Here is a 17621-nt window from a genome sequence, read left to right on the forward strand (position 1 = left end):
GGAAGATGAGTTTGTTATATTAAAGCGTGAAATTCACAGATAATGAAACCTGGGCTCAGAATGGTTAAGGTTTCATAGCTCTTTTGAATGGGTGTTGTTATTCAAATTCATATTTGTATGTTTCTAAATGCCATGAAGTTTAAGTCTTTAGTGGTAGAATGAAGTATGTTGTGTTTATTATTGTTCAAGTGTTATTTAGTGGGATTAGGATGAGTAATTGAGTAATTGAGGATATTTGTGTCCTGGAGAGACTTTTCATTTGTTCCTGAGTTAAACATCCCTCCCTTGATATTTTTTTAAAATTTCTAATTTTTTTTGTTCTAATTGTGTCCCTTGATATTCTTGATGGTAACTCCTTTATATTTGAGTGTGGGTCAAAGAATGGATCAATTCTATAGTTACCTCTCTCCTTCCACTTGCTGAAGTATTGTTTTAGAGTGCTTCAAGTTTGAATTCAGAACACTTGAATTTTATTCTTTCTTCATATTAATCATCAAACCTTCAATTATTTATATAAATTTTCATGACATTATTTTCCATTCCTGTGAGATGGAGACTATACCCACCTCATATAATTATACAAGGTGGTGTCTGTCAATACCCTAGCAGACTTGTTATATGAGCTCACTAAATGCCATTATCCTACTTGTCTGTCATCATTGCTGTTATTTTTTGCCTGTACTGTATTAATACTGGCCTTATTCTATCTCATTCCTCTATTCCAGAATCCTTAAATCCTTCCCAGGATTGTGATCATTCCTCATCACAGATTCCAGGCCTGGAAAGAATTTTCAATGTTATGGTCCATAGTATCAGGTACCTTAGGATATTCTGCATCCTGCTTGTTTAACTGAGGCCCTTGAAGTTTGCTGCTAGGGCATAAAAGAAGAAAGGCACTTTGGCTGTAATTGAGTGAAACAGGGAAATTTGGTTCTGAAACAAGGCAGAGAGGTACAGTTGGATGCAGGGTAACTTCATGTGACAGGGCCTAAAACCTGAGACCTGCATTCCTATTAGTTTGTGTAGTGAAGGTGATGATTAAATAAGGTCAGTATAACATGTTAATAATCATATTAAAGAGTTAATTTTGCAGACAGGGATGAAGGTATCACCATCACTCTCTGCTTTTAAGTCCTCTCTTAATATGGATCTTCCTAATTTTCAGCCTTATCCCTGACTCACATTTTATATTCCAGCAGTGATGAGTTGCTTGCCTTTTCCATTGCACACATTTTACATGTTGTTGCTGACAGTGTGTCTTTGCTCATGTAATCTATTTGTACCACATTCTTTTCCTGGTGTGCTTTAACCTCTCCATTAAGAATCAAGTCATGTATAATCTTCTACAGAGTGGTTACCTTGCCTTCTACTCTGTATCCCCCAGACTGAGTTGGGTCCTCAAAACATTATATGCATATTTGCAGTAGTATATTTTTAAATCATTTGATCAGTTTGCCTTCTCTCTCTGAATTTCTACCTCCTAAAGGACCAGGATGGTGACTTATTTATCTTTATATCCATAACATTTAGCCCAGTGTTAATAATGGTAAATTTATTTTTAAAAACAGGAGTTTCCATGTAGCATGGTAATAATTATGTAAGCCATTTAAATGTGCATTGGACGATAACTTTGTTGAAAGTTTTATTTGATTACAGAAGTGATCTCTCTATATGTTTGCTCAGTTTTCATAGTTTGTTGCTGATCTAGCATGGCTGTCTGCTCACAACTTAAACAAATTACTGGGAACACTGCTTACAAGGCACACATTTTTCTTTATAGCCTTTTGTTCTTTAACCTCTGGGGATTTCTGAAATGTTGCTCACTATCTAGTTTGTAACAAAACCTCAAAGAATGCAGCCTCGTACAAAAAAGCTAAAAATACATATATAACATTTTGGCAGCCATATTTCATTGTATAAGTATAAGCCAATTTACCTGCCTACCTATCACTAATAACTCTCCATTAACTGGTCCCTTTCCACAGTCACTATACAAAGAAAAGTGATGATTATAACATGAGCCCTGATACCCTGTGACTTCATGGAGTTCCTTCTGAATAATCAAAATAAAGTTCAAGTTCTATTCAGTCTTGTTTCATTACAGAATATATTTTATCTTCTTATTCATTAAATGTTTTCTCATGCAGAATGGTGATCATAAAGTGGAATCTTAGATTATCCCCATTTCTTGACCATGTCAGAAAACAGATTTCTTAAACAGACCCAATGGACAGTAAATTGGATTATTAGTAGAATATAAATAGAATACCAAGTATGATTTCTGCCTTTAAAGTTAGGGATCTAGGTGCTGTTTCTTTTGCTTCAGAAAGAATTATTTTAAGGATTAATTAAATGATATCTGAATCACAACTCTGGTCTCTCTGAGAAAGGTGCTAGATAAGTGCAATGCCACCAAGTGAAGCAGATGTGATTTTTCCCTTCTAGTCAACATTCGAAACATCTTGCAGTTCTCATCTGTGTAATACAGATATTTTTCCTCTGGAATTCTGAAAAAGCATCATACAATGTATACTTTAGCTCTGTGACTGGAATTATCTTGTGTTGTATTGTGGAGTGAAATGCATGCTTCTTAAATGAGCATGACTCCCGATAACAGGATAAGGTCACTTTTGGAGAAGTTATTTCCTTCTAGGCACTATGCTTATACTTGGTGACTATAACATTGAATATTATAGTGCATCCCTTGCTTCAGGTACACAGTTTCTGCCCAGCCAGTTGAGTCCAGGGAAAATATACACTGAACTGCACTTTAGAGGTCTTGTTAAGGAAGTCAGATCCTAGGACCAACATGGTAAAGATTTGGGCCTACTTTTTATTCTGGTATTTTCAGGGTCTCTGTTCTAGTGCCTAGGTCTTTGATGCACTGTGAGTTGAGTTTCATGCAGTTGAAAGAAAAAGGTTAAATTTTGTTACATGTGGTCTTCTATTTTTCCCAGCACCATTTGTTGCATAGGCTATCTTTTCTCCAGTGAATGCTTTTGGCACCTTTGTCTAATATGAGATACCTGTATTTATGTGCATTTGTCTTTGTCTTCTACTCCTTAAAATTGATCTACATGTCTGTTTTGATGCCAGTACCATGCTGTTTTTATTACTATAACTCTGTAGTATAGTTTCAGTTCTGGTATTGTGATGCCTCCTGTTTTACTTTTCTTGCTAAGGATTGCTTTGGTTTTTCTGGGTCTCTTATTTTTCCAAATGAATTTCACAATTGCTTTTTCTAGTTCTATGAAGAATGTCATTGGAATTTTAATAGGAATCACATTGAATCTGTGTAACACTTTTTTGTAGTATGGCCATTTTGACAATATTAATTCTGCCTATCCAAGAACATGGGAGATCTTTCCATCTTATAAGGATTCTTTAATTTCTTTCTTTAGTGTTCTGTAGTTTTCATTGTAGAGATCTCTCACCTCTTCTGTTAGATTGATTCCCAAGTATGTCATTTTTAAATCAAGAATCAATAAATGGGATGAATTCAAACTAATAAAGCTTCTCTGCAGCAAAAGAAACAATCAATAATGTGAAGAGAGAGCCTACAGAGTGGGAGAAAATCTTTGCCACACACACTTCAGATAGAGCACTAATTTCCAGAATCTATAAAGAACTCAAAAAACTTTACACCAAGAATACAAATAACCCAATCAATAAATGGGCTAAGGAAAGGAGCAGACACTTCACAGAAGAACATATACAAGCAATCGACAAATACATGAAACAATGTTCAACATCTCTAGTAATTAGACAAATGCAAATCAAAACTACCCTGAGATTTCATCTCAATCCAATTAGAATGGCAATTATCAAGAATACAAGCAACAATATATATTGGCAAGGATGTGGGGGAAAAGGTACACTGGTACATTGCTGGTGGGACTGCAAATTGGTACAACCACTCTGGAAAGTAGTATGGAGAAGGCTTAGAAAACTTGGAATGGACCCACCATTTGACCCAGTTATGCCACTCCTCGATTTATTCCTGAAGGACTTAAAATCAGCATACTACAGTGATACAGCCACATTGATATATATATATATAAGAGCTCAACTCACAGCAGTTAAACTATTCTTTTTTTTTTATTGTAAACAAATGGAATACATGTTGTTTCTCTGTTTGTACATGGCGTAAAGGCATACCATTTGTGTAATCATAAATTTACATACAGTAATGTTGTTTGATTCATTCTGTTATTTTTTCCCTTCCCCCCACCCCTCCCACCCCTCTTTACCCTCTATACAGTACTTCCTTCTTCCTTACTTGCCCCCCTCCTTAACCCTAACTCTAACCCTAACACTAACCCTTCCCTCCCCCCCATTATGTGTCATCCTCCACTTATTAGCGAAATCATGCGTCCTTTGGCTTTTTGAGATTGGCTTATCTCACTTAGCAAACTATTCTTCAACAAATGAATAGATAGAGAAAATGTGGTATACACACACACACACACACACACACACACACATACACAAGGGAATATTACTCAGCTTTAAAGAAGAATGAAATTATGGCATTTGTTGGTAAATGGATAGAGTCAGAGAATATCATGCTAAGCAAAATAAGCCACACCCCAGAAAACAAAGACTGAATGTTCTCTCTGATATGTGGATGCTAATTCACAATAAGGGGAGATAGGGAAGGATAAAGTTACTTTATATTAGGTAGAGGGGAGGAAAGGGAGGGGAAGGGGCATCGGGGAAGGAAGGATAGTAGAGTTAAACAGACATTATTACCTCATGTACATATATGACTGCATGACAGATGTGATCCTGCAATATGTATAATCAGAAAAATGAGAGTTTACACTCCATTTATGTACATTGTATCAAGGTGTAGAAATGCATTCTACTGTCAAGTAGAACTAATTAGAAAAAAATTTAAAAAAACTGAGCTGCAGTTGTCCACCTCTGGGAGAGCTGGTTTTACAGAATGATGTGTGAACTAGCCTGGCACACCACATCATATGTGCTAAGGAGTACATAGTACAGGTAGGTTAAATAATATAGATTTTATGTTTTTTTTTAATTGGTATTAGGACCAGAGGTTCCACTGATCTCTTTTCAACAGTTGAAATGGAATATCCTATGTGACTGGCAGGACTTTGTTTATATGCCCATGGCACAGTAAAAGTCAGGAGAAAGGGAAGGAGTGAGGAGAGGAACAGATAGAGGGAGAGGGGGAGAGAGTGAGAGAAAGAAAGAAGACAGAGAAATTAAGAGACATATGCCATTAACCCTGCTGCTCCCCCACCCCCAGGTCCTGGTTCAAGGTCCTCATGAAACTTGCCTATGCTCCCTGACCTAGGATCTCTGACATATTACTGTATTTTTTCCAATGCATTCTATCACCCTTTTTTGTGTCAGCTAATTTAATTGCCTTTTTCTCCTTACCCTTTACTCTCATATGAACTCCAAATAAGATAGCCACTTGATTTTCATCTTGCTTTACCTGGAAAAAAAAGCAAAAAGAAAAGGAACATTGGAACATTGGGTGGATATTTTATATTAAAAATAATTGCCTGGTTTTTAAAAGGTTAGAATGATATAAATAATTGAACATTATGCATGGAATATTTTGTACATACTATTAAAACAAAATAGGTGTTCAATTTCCTTTTTCACCTTAACATTATTGAGAATTATGCTGATATTTGTCACATTTCTTGGGATTGGTTCATCTTCAATCAAAGTGCTACCTGAAAGTACATTTTATTCTCTCTCTCTCTCTCTCTCTAACTCACACACACACACATTTACATGCGTAGTGAAGATATTTAAAGGTCATGTTGCCTTCATGATTTTAGTACACTGATGTTAGAGACTGCTGATCTTTAATTAAAAGGTCAGATCTCTCAACTTCCTCCAATGACTTATGATTATTTTCATTACTGATGAGCTGAATTTCTATTATTAAATCTCTAGATCCATGGAAGGCTTTATTAATTATGTAGGTAGTGTGAACTGTAGGTATTACTTTTTATTCACATATATTCTCCATTAAGTAGTATTGCTAGAAACCCTCAAGGACTATTTTGATTAGTACCTTTTCTCATGCCTTTTGATTCACTCGGTTGTAAGAACCAAGGATGAAGCCACATTTGACTTTGGTGCCCAACTTATTCCCTTGAAGTAGTATTTCACTTCCCAGGTCCTTCCCAAGACTCTAATGCATTAAGATTCCTCCAGACTACTGAGGGTGCTGTCTTCTCTAAGCCCTACCTTCTTCCCAGATCCCAATATTTGCTAAATGCCTTCTTCCTTCATAGATGCATGTAAAATTATAGTGGTTAAAGTTTAATTCCACTGAAGCTCTTTTCTATCTATTGTATTCTGTGATAACCAGTTCTCATGATGGCATTCAAAACTGTAGATGATTTCAGAGTTCTCTACCCTGGGGCAATTAAAATTGAAGTTGGAATTGGAACTCCCATCTTCATTGTCATTTGATAAATTCACTTATAGCTATCAATGACAATGAAAATTTGGGGATTGGGAATATAAGGTGATTCAATTAAGTTAAGGGCCTTGATTTTATTTCTGTGATAATCAGGATGAACCCAAGGCCTCATGCATGCTAAGCAAGCTCTGCACCACTGAGCCACATTCCTAGCCCACAAGTTAAAGGCCTTGAGATATGATTATTTTTAATTACCTGGGTGGCCCAATATAATCACAAGGGGTCTTAAAAGAGTGAGAGTAGGCAACATTTACCATGAACAATTTATCTATTGTCTAATTGCAAAATATTGAACTCATACAAAATATTCATTATATGAATATGAAAGAGAATAAAATTGATTGACAAATATGGGCATTTGCTAGACACGTATTTTGAGATTGTCTCTGGTAAGATAAAGTGGATGCTTAAGAGTTGGTTAAAATTTGTTCTTGTCTATTTGGGGTACTATAACAAAATACCATATACTAGATGGCTTATAAACAAGAGAAATTTATTTGTTATAGTTCTGGACCATGAGAAGCCCAAGATCAGTGTACCAGCAAGTTAGGTTTCTAGAAAGGATCTGCTTCTTAGCTCATTCTAAGGAATCTTCCTATTGTAGTTTCTGATTGTAGAAGTAGAGGAGAGAACTCTCTGGAATCTCTTTTGTAAGAACTCTAATACCATCATGAGGGCTTTGTTATGGTTTGGATGTGAGGTGTCCTCCAAAAACTCATGTGTGGTGCTAAGGATGAAACCCAGGACCTTGTGTATGCTAGGCAAACACTTTAGCACTTAACCATATCCCTAACTCCTCATTATGCAAGTTTTCAAAAAAGTTTATGTAGATTCTCATTGATTTCCTCTTGACTAATAATTCTTCCTATGCATTTTGCTTATTATTTTTTCAATTTTTCCTAAATATAGTATACTTTTTTAAATCTTTCAAGTGGGGTCATTTCTTCCATCATATCTTCTCTTGGGATACTGTTTTGCATATGAATGCCATTCATTTCTGTAGGCCAATGTTATAGCTTACCAATAAACAGAATTCTTTTAAAATTGTAAAAAAAATGGTATATATACACAATGGAATTTTATTCAGCCATAAGAAAGAATGACTGTATGTCTTTTGGCAGTTAATGGATGAATCTGGAGACTATTACGCTAAGCGAAATAAGGCAATCTTAAAAAGCAAATATCCACTGTTCTCTCTAATATGTGGAAGCTAACCCACAACAAGGCCAGGGAGTGGAAGAATTAAAGCTCAGTGGATTAGACAAAGGGGAATGAAGGGAAGGCAGGACAGGAATAGGAAAGACAGTGGAATGAATCTGACTTAACTTTCCTATATTCATATGTAAATATACCACAATGAATCTCACCAGTATGTATAACCAAAAGAATGGGATCCAGATTAGAATAAGATCTCCATATCTGTATAAAGGTCAAAATATACTCTACTGTCATGTATAAGTTAAAGAAAAAACAAATAAAAAATAAAAGAATTCTCCCTCCCCCGAAAAAAAAGAGTAGTTCATGAGGAAAACAGAGTGTCAGAGTTAGGAGAGCAATATGAAGGTGCTACATTGTGAGTTTTGAAAATGAATGTAGGATGGTACAAGTCAAAATATACAGATGGCTTCTAGGAACTGGAAAAGACAAGAAAGACAAAGACAATAAAAGTAAAGAAAAGAAAGAGAAAGAAAACCAGAAATAAAACTCAGATTTTTCCCCTGGAGTTTTTCAAATGGAATGTGGTCCTGCTGACATATTGATTTCAGCACAGTGAGACCTGTGTTGGAATTCAGACCTCCAGAATAGTAAGAGAATAATTTAGTATTTCTTAAACCACTGCTTGGTAGCAACTTGTTACCGTACCAGTAGGAAACTAATATAGACACTAATGTGCCTTGATAAGGAAGTCTACCTCTTTTTCTGAGGTTGGGGAAAACAGTGCTTAATGCAATATGTGGGTTCTCAGGTGTAAAAATAAAGGTGTAATCAGAGTTTATATATGTCCAGACAGGAAGTTTGGAAATTACTGGAGGGGCACCTATAGCCTCAATAACTTCAGCCTACAGAATGAATCAGGACTAGTTAACTCAGACCCAAATGTCAACGAAGACATTACTGGTTGTGATTATTTTACTGCAGTTTTAATGGTTTTACCTTACTTTAAGTAAACACAATATACAATGATCGAAATATCCCAAATAAAGTTTATACTGCTCAGAATTCTTTTGTTTCAAAAACAAAAATACTATCAATTTCCTACCATGTTTTAAACTCCATGAGGACAAGGAATATACATGCCCTTTTTATTGTTACTTCCCATGTCTAAAACAGTGTCTGGCATGTAACAGGCACTCAATAAATACTTGCTAAATGAACAAATCAAAGGAAAGGCTTCATACAGGGAATATCTAAAGTATTAAAATATTTAGATAAATTTTACTTACAAAAAGGTTTTCATTAAGACATGTTTTGTTTTTTCCCTACTCTTAAATGCTATTTTTCACTGATGCATTATAATTATACATAATGGTGGGATTCGTTGTTATATACTTTTATGTGCACAAGATGTAACAATACAATTTGATCAATATCATTCCCCATAAAGACAGATTTTGTATAAAGAAATGCCAACAATTGGATTTAAAATTTATTCAACATATTGAGCATTTTTGGCTTTCACATTGTGCTTTAGGGATGGAAATGTAGCACAGAACAAAACCAAGCCCTTTCTCTCATGCAATAGTATAGTATTTTTAGGGGAGACACAAGTAAAGTGTACACTATTGCTTCACAAATGGTTCTGTGTTTGCTATATGGAGATGGCATTGTTTATCCAATATTTGTAGGATGTGAACTTTGAGTGATATTCTCAAAGTGGGTTTGAATGAGCCATTCATACTTGTATCTAGATCCCTTTTGCATTAGGTTCTGCCTGGGGGTGTTTACTTCATCGAGTAAAGGAGGAACAATAGCATTTATTGAATGTATCTTTTGTGCTTACTATGCTGTGATGGGTAATCTTTTTTCTCTTTTAATCTCTATCTCTTTTTATTTTCTAGTAAATGGTAGAGATAGGATGTGAGCTCATGTTTACCTCCAGAACTCATTACATAGAAACTCTCACATCACTGTTTGGCCAAATTGCTATTGAAAACATGAGCTAAACTTCTCACCTCTATTTTAATGACTCTTCAGTTGTCGATTTGAGGAGTTCTAAGAAGCCAGTATCCAAAATAATACTGCTATAGATGTAGGTCTTGGCTCACTAGGTCTAATGTTTGAGAGAGTGGCAAATGATGGAGATGAAGGAGAATTACTGCTGTTGAGGGAAAGAATACCAGTGTTCTAACTAGTGTGTGAATCTGGAGGATATTTCTTCAAGTTGTCTCATCCAGCCATACCTTTCTCTGAGCTCCCCTCCTGTGTCACCAAATTTACATTTGCTTTTACTTGCTGGTTTTCCAGATTTTACAACTCATTAGTTGTCTGGTCCAGTACCCTGATGCAAAGCTATGATTGGAGAAGCATTACAATATGTACCAGGTCATTACATATGTACCAGGCTGGGACTTGAATGTGACAGACAGCACGGTGCTTTTAATTAGCTGCAGCTGATTTCCCATAACCTGGATACAAGTTTAGTCTGCTTTAGCTCAGATCATTTGAATAACAGGCAGCATTGACCGAGAGCTCCCATCCCCTGATGGGAGTCTGTCTAGTTTGAGCTTAGAAGCTGATGTGATTAAGTGTGGGGATTTTGATTAGGTGGACTTTGACAAGGCTTATTTGATTGTGTCAGGCTGGGGTTTCTTGAGGAATTGCCTCTGTCTCAAAATTGAACCACAACTTGACATGACTGGGAACTTGGGATTTCCAGGCTGTGAGACTGAAGGAATTAATTTTAATTGGCTAAAAGTAAAGACTGAGGAATTTAGAATATCATGCAAGCTTCTATTATTTCACCCAACCATTTGTTTTCCTATCATGAACCCTAATTTAAATGACATTCATAGGCTCTGAAGATCATTTTGTAATCTTTGCCCTGGGTCTGAGAGTTATAAAGGTACCCAGCCAGAGGTGGATTTTAGCCTCACACTATAGGACTCATACCTTGTCCACATTTTAATTCAACATCCTTAATAGAGCCCTTAGGCAGGTCATCTGCAACAAGACAATGGAGGGAAGATGGGAGGTTGAGTGGGCTTGATGTTTATACTATGTACAACTAATTACTCATTTCACTAAACACTACATTAGACCTTTTCTAGGGAAGTGAAAACCCATGGGACCTGCCATAAATATCAAGATCAGTTGTTCCTTAATTACTGCAAAGCAGCATCTTGTTGGCAATTCAAAAGAATTCCCAGGCTACCTTCCCTGTGATACTCAGGACAGAGTCTTAAGTATTATGGGGAACAGAGCTTCTGTATGTACATACTTCTTGTGTTTTATGGGGTTGCTGACCATTTAGTCTTATATAAGAGAATAAATGCTGCATCAAAACATATATGAAAACATGAAACTGCACACCTTGAATATATACAATTTTTATTTGTTGATTGAAAATGAATAAAGTTTGAAAAACATTTGCTTGGACTATCCAGCTCAGCACTTAACCTTTGACAGGGCCCATGGGACACTTAGTTATAAGAGCAGTGCTCTTGTGTTGCATGGAGCTCTAGTTTGAACACCAAATTTTTCATGCCCACCTAAAGGTTCTTAAATGGACCCAGATTTCTATAGATCTATGGTTTTCCTATATCAGTAGCAACTTGCTAAAGACACAGAGTTTTGAGGATGATTTTTTAAAGAACACTAATAGCTACTGCAATGAGAACTGTGTTTGAAAAGGAGTAAATGTGTTACCCAAATTCAGTTCCCTGAGCAATTCTGTAGTAATTGTGTGTCAGATCTGTGTGCTAAGTCCTCCTCTAGCTCTATCTTATAAAAGGCAAACTCTTAAGTAACACAAAATTTCCAATGATTCATTCAGCCTAGGATTCTACTAGTAGCAGTGTTAGCAAGGGACATGTTTTGGAGAATCATGGTCACATGTGTCATGCCCTCCTACTATTTTCAAGTTCCTGAAAGTTGGGAGAAACAGTCAGTCACAAATACACATTGTACCATGCTTCTCTGACCACAGGATCTTTCTTATGAATTAAAATTAAGAAAGATTAATTAGTTGCTGCTATAGAGCATGTGGAAGATGGCTGCTCCCACGATGCATGTAGACAGGGTGCTACAGGCCTGTGATTCATTGCTCTGTCAGCAGTGTGAGATACACTGTATGAAAATGCCATATAAATGCAAATACAAATACAAACAGCACCTTCCCCTGTTGGCTAGTGATAAGGTGCTCATCCAGATGAGACATTAAGATTTAAAAGCCAAAAAGTAATTGCTGGGAGGGGAAAAAACACAGTTACTCCTCGAAGTTTCTTTTTAAGAAAGTCATTAAAATGCTTTCTGTCCCCTTCCCTCACCAATGACAGTTATTCACACAACCCAAATTTGTAGTCCTTTCTCAGAAATGATGCATTTGTGATTAATTCAATTATGGAGAGCACAAATTTGGCAACAGGAATGGAAGAGGGGTGATTTAATGTATGTCTCCCTCAGAGGTGAGTAGCTCACAACCAAGTTGCCTCTGAAATGGGCTCTAGTCATTGACTTAATTATGGATTTGGATCTTGACTTCTTATAATACCTAATATTCTTCAAGTGCTTTAGATAGAGCAGGGGAAGTTAAAAAATTCTGACAAGGGATGACTGGTGAAGGCTTAGATGTTTGCCTCACACATCACTCCTGAAGAGAAGAGTGGTGTTGCAGACAGCCATTTTCTCAGTTGTGCTTTTTGATTGTGTTGCAGTGTACCATTGTTATTAGAAGTTCATTATAATGAATATATAAAGAGAATGAATAATGGAAATATAGAATTTTAGAACTGTAATGGGTCTTAGAAGATTTTACCATTATTCCAGAACTGAAAATATTTGGACTCTATAAGCAGTGAAGCTTTTTGATACAATCAGTATTTTTATATAAGAACTTGAAAGTGTACCATTTAAGTTTTAATCAATGTAGAACTATTAAAACTGGGACCTGGAACCAAAGCGTATCTTGCATATAGTGCTTCTTGTTCTTCCAAAACTTGGGAACCTCCTAAACAACCTATATGTCTCTTTATAACCCATTTAGGAGTTGGCAATCACTGAATCATTGAAATTCAAATAGTTTCTACTGTCTGTCTGCATCCTCTCCTTGAACACTATGTTCACTACAACTTCAGCTCATTGGTCCTAAAGCTATCTTCCTCAAGTTCCAAGTTAAGAATGTGGCTAGGAAGCTTAGTTTTAAACTTCTGGGAATATGTGAATCTTTTCCTTCTGACTCATGAGCCAGAAAAGAATGGCAACAATGCTATTCAAGCTATCATAGTGCTATTACCTATCTATGCTTAATATTTAAAATAGCTTTTTATTGTCTATTGTACTTATTCATATTGGATTTGCCACTAACTTAATGAATTATTGATTTGCTTACATAGCTTCTATTGCTAATTTCACACTACAAGAGTATAATTGAGTAGTTATGTCCCACAAAGTCAAAAATATTTGTGTGTGGCCCTTTACAGAAAAAGTTTGATGATATTTGCTCTGTGTCAGTGTTTTTAAATTAGAGATGTACAATACAGCCATAGGAAAGACTTTTTAATAATACAGATTGCTAGGGCCTACCTTGATCCCATTAAATAAGAACATTTACTTATTTGGCTTGGTGTTGTGAAAAAATGCAGTTCAGGTGGTACTGCTACATCTTGATTATGACACACTGTTTTCTATGGACATTTCAAAGTGCAAAAGTAGCTTGTAAGTACAATTTTAGTTGCCTTAAAAATAGCAGCACAGATTTCACTAGATCTTTCCAAATTACTGGCATAGGATCTTTAAATCACCTCCTAAGTCACATCTAAGTTATTGTTTGGGGTGTGTGTGTGTGTGTGTGTGTGTGTGTGTGTGTGTAAAGAGAGAGAGAGAGAGAGAGAGAGAGAGAGAGAGAGAGAGAGAGAGAAATCTTCAATTAGCTTTTCATTGATAATTATAAACTGCCATCAATTATCCTTAAATATGCATTATGCATGTTCATACCCATCAAGTACCAACTTTCCCATGGGATATCTGCAAAATATTGTCTTGTCTGCCAGTTACCCCTATCTTCCATGAAAAGTGATGAACTAAACCCCTCAAAATATTAAAGATACACTGTGTTCCATTACCAAGTAAGAAGTACTCTCCCTTCAGGTTCCCTTATGTTAGAGGCATATTCATGTACTGATGATGATGCCCAACATCTTACAAAGAACTTAGCAAACATTTAGCATTCACACGTTTTCCAAAAATATCAAACATGAATTTAGAATGGACTGGGGCAAGAAACGAATCTTTTTCAGTCAGATTCTTTCACTGTTTATTATGTTTGTTATTTTTGGTTACTCCTTCACTTAAAAAGGAGGCTCTTCTAGAAGGTTGATCAGGTCCTAAACTAAACAGTTCTACTCTACCAGATCCCAGGCATGAAAATATATGTCAGAACCCAGTTGAGGCTCATGCTGTGAAATCATTCACTGTGCTTGTCCAAACTAGCTTACAACCTCCAAAAACCTTTCTAGCAAAAATTTCATTTTTGCAATAAGCATTAATTTGAAAGCTTTACAATGTTTTAATTTCATTTTTTCCTATCAAAATGTGAATTACACAGTCCTGAGGGCAACATCTGGGTAGGTACTACCTTTTATTTAAATGAGTGAAATAAATAATATTCAGAGATATTGTTGAAGTTTAAAGTGGCTAGAGGAGGGTGGTAAGAGTGTTTCACAGTATAGAAAACATTTTAATTGAGGTGATTGTGATATTTAACCTTAAAAAGAGGACACAAAAGGGAGTTATAATAAATATTTTCAAATATTTGAAATGATGATGATAGAAAGGATTAACTTGTTTCTTGTAGTTGAATTTGACAGAACTAGGGCCAGTAAATGAAAATCGAATGTGACAGAGTTCAATTTAGTCTAGAAAAAATACTTCATGACATTAGAGCAGATTGTTTTGAGGAGTAAATTCACCTGTACTGTATATATTTGTGTGTGTGTGTGTGTGTGTGTGTGTGTGTGTGTGTGTGTGTGTGTGTGTCCCAGTCAACTTTCTGGGATACAGCACATGGGGTTCCTTGCACTAGATGTGAGGTTTACCTATATCAATAAATTTCTGACTATACTCTGAGAGGCCCTAAAGTACTCTAAATCAATGCGTCAGAAGCAACTAGCTAGCTAAGGTGAAGTAAAAATGATAAAAGAAAATTTACAATATATCTAAGAAGGCAGAAAAATATTGTAGTGCCATTTTGACCATCAATATATCTCCATCCTCTAGGACATAACTTGGAACATAATAGATGCTCAATAATTGATTAGAGAATAATTGAGTGAATTGAGGGCAAATAGCTCATTACCAATAACAACAGCAGCAAAGTAATAGAATATAGGAAGAATAAAGGAATGCCAGCAGTCTGTTTTAGTGTATGAGGTGGTGGGAGGTGGGCAGAAAAAGAGGCTGTGAAACTATCACTAAAGATACTTGCAGAAAAGGAAAACAACTTTCAAAGTGAATTGAGTTTTAAGGAGGCGAGGTATAAAGGATGGCAGAGGGTGAAGTAAGAGAAGGCAGAATAACAATGCAGGTTCCCTAAAAACAGTATCCTTATCTGTCTTGTTCATCCTATATGCCCTGGCCATGTATGTACACTTTCTGGCAAGTACGTGTATACATATGTAGCAATGGACATGAGTCATGTACATAGAAAAATGGACTGCTCCTAGAATTTCAAACTTAGGAGATCTCAATAGATTCAACTTATTTCTTCAAAGAATATCATCTTTAAATGAAATTCTAGAATTTCCTCCTTCTGAATAAACATCTCTAGTGTTTCGAACCATTCTTCATTTTACATGTTCTTTATTCTTCATGTTATATGTTCTTTATGCCACTTGCTAGCTGTGTGTTCTTGGTTAAGTTCTAGCGACTCTGAACTTCAGTTCTCTTACTTGTGAAACAGCAACAATGATACCTCATTGAAAAGTTGTGGGGATTCGGTGAATTAATCTGTGCAAGGTGCTGACCAATAATAGATGATTATTTTTTCCTTTCGAAATTCCAACAAGGTATGGTGGAATAATGCAAGCATTGGTTCATTAGCTATTTGAACTTGGACATGTTAGTTATCATTTCTGAGCTTCAGAGATTAGCCTTGCTCTTTGAGAACTATATGAGCTAACACATGCAAAGCATTAAACATAGTACATGACAAATGCTTAACAAGTGGTAGCTATTATGCATATGATTACCTGCCTACTTTTCCAATTGATGCATAGCCTTCTCAAGAAGTGGTGGCCAGAACTCAGTACAATACTCCAACTGTTGTCTGACTAAAGGATTACCAATTCTATTTTCTGCCTTCAAAACATATTTGATACTGTAGGTTAGACAGCATTAGCTTTCTTTGGTTGCCCTCAATCACTGCTGAATCCTATTGAACTTACTAGGAGGAGTATCACACGTGATATTAAATGGTACTCTCTCTATTCTTGTCTTTGTCCATGTGATTTTTTTGGCACATATTCAGGTTTTCTTTGGTCCATGAGTCTTATCCACTTACTTTTTACCCACTGAATGGCCAATTAACTCTACAACACTCAGCTTCCTAATTGTATGATGGGCACAGTATCTTACATCTACCCCACCAACATGTTCAAAGGTTGACAAATCTGAAAAGTCCTTGCAGATTTCCTATGGAATGTGAAGGAAAATTGTTACATGATATGGTAATATCTCTTCCCAAATGGTTAGTTACATTTCATTGCTTTTTCTAAGCACACTGGAAAAATTCTGATGCTTCCAAGGACCTTATTTATGCAAAATACCATTATGCTTACCCTTGCTTGTATTGATGACACTTGATTTTATACCTTGACAAATACATTACTTAAGGGGCCAGTGGAATCAATGACAAAGGCAATGAAAAGTTGAACTTCCAATTGAAAACAGTTTTATAAAATAATGGGCAATGGGGAATTTCTATTTTTTTGTGTGTGCTTTTATAAGTGTTACTCTGAGAACAAAAACAATATATTGTCAAGTTCTGAAGTCAGTTCTACTGTATGCTGGCAGTGTGGCCTTAGGCAACTTACATAACTTCTTTATGTTTCAGTTTTCTTGTCTATAAAAGATTGATTAAAACAGTACCTACCGGGCTGGGACTGTAGCTCAGTAGTAGAGCACTTGACTAGCATGTGTGAGGTACCGGGCTCAATGCTCAGCACCACGGAAAAATAAATAAATAAATACATGAATAAAATAAAGGTATTATGTCAATCTAAAACTAAAATGATAAAAACAGTACCTACCTGATTGATTGTTATGAGGATTAAATGGGTTTAATAACAGAATAGTGCTTGATGGATAGTGAGTACTATGTTTTAGCTATAAATCATATTCTACTAATACTATAATTCTACTATTACTCTCCTATTTGTTTTTTGAGATGTGTTAATTGGGATAAGACCTCTAATTGACATTCCAACCTATTTGTAAATCCTGTTTGCTCTACCTTTAAAACATATCCAGCATTTCATTAACTCTCATAATTTCCACATTTAATGTACTGGTCCAAATCACAATTGTATCTTTTCTTGATTATTGCAATAGTTTTCCAATAGCTATTACTTTCCCTTTTACTTCCACCCCAGCTGTTATTAACATAGCAACCACAGTGACTGCTTACACCTCAATTGGATCGTGCTTGCCAGTGTTGGACACACTCCAGTGATTTTTATTTCAGAGTAAACCCAAAACTCCTTACAGGGCTTATAAGGCTGTCAATAATCAGTTCCTGATAACTTCTCTGACCTTCTCTCCTTAGTTTCTGTTTTAATAATTCCTCTCTAGTCATAATAGTATTACTACTATTTCTCAAATATGTTAGGTACACTCATCAAGCTTTTGCATTTGGTGTTTTCTGTCTGGAAACTTTTCCCTTAAATATCTACTTGGCTCACTGAATTCCTTCAGTTCATTACTTAAATTGAAT

This window comes from Sciurus vulgaris, assembly GCF_902686455.1.
Source record: "Sciurus vulgaris genome assembly, chromosome: X".
Lineage (NCBI taxonomy): Eukaryota > Metazoa > Chordata > Mammalia > Rodentia > Sciuridae > Sciurus > Sciurus vulgaris.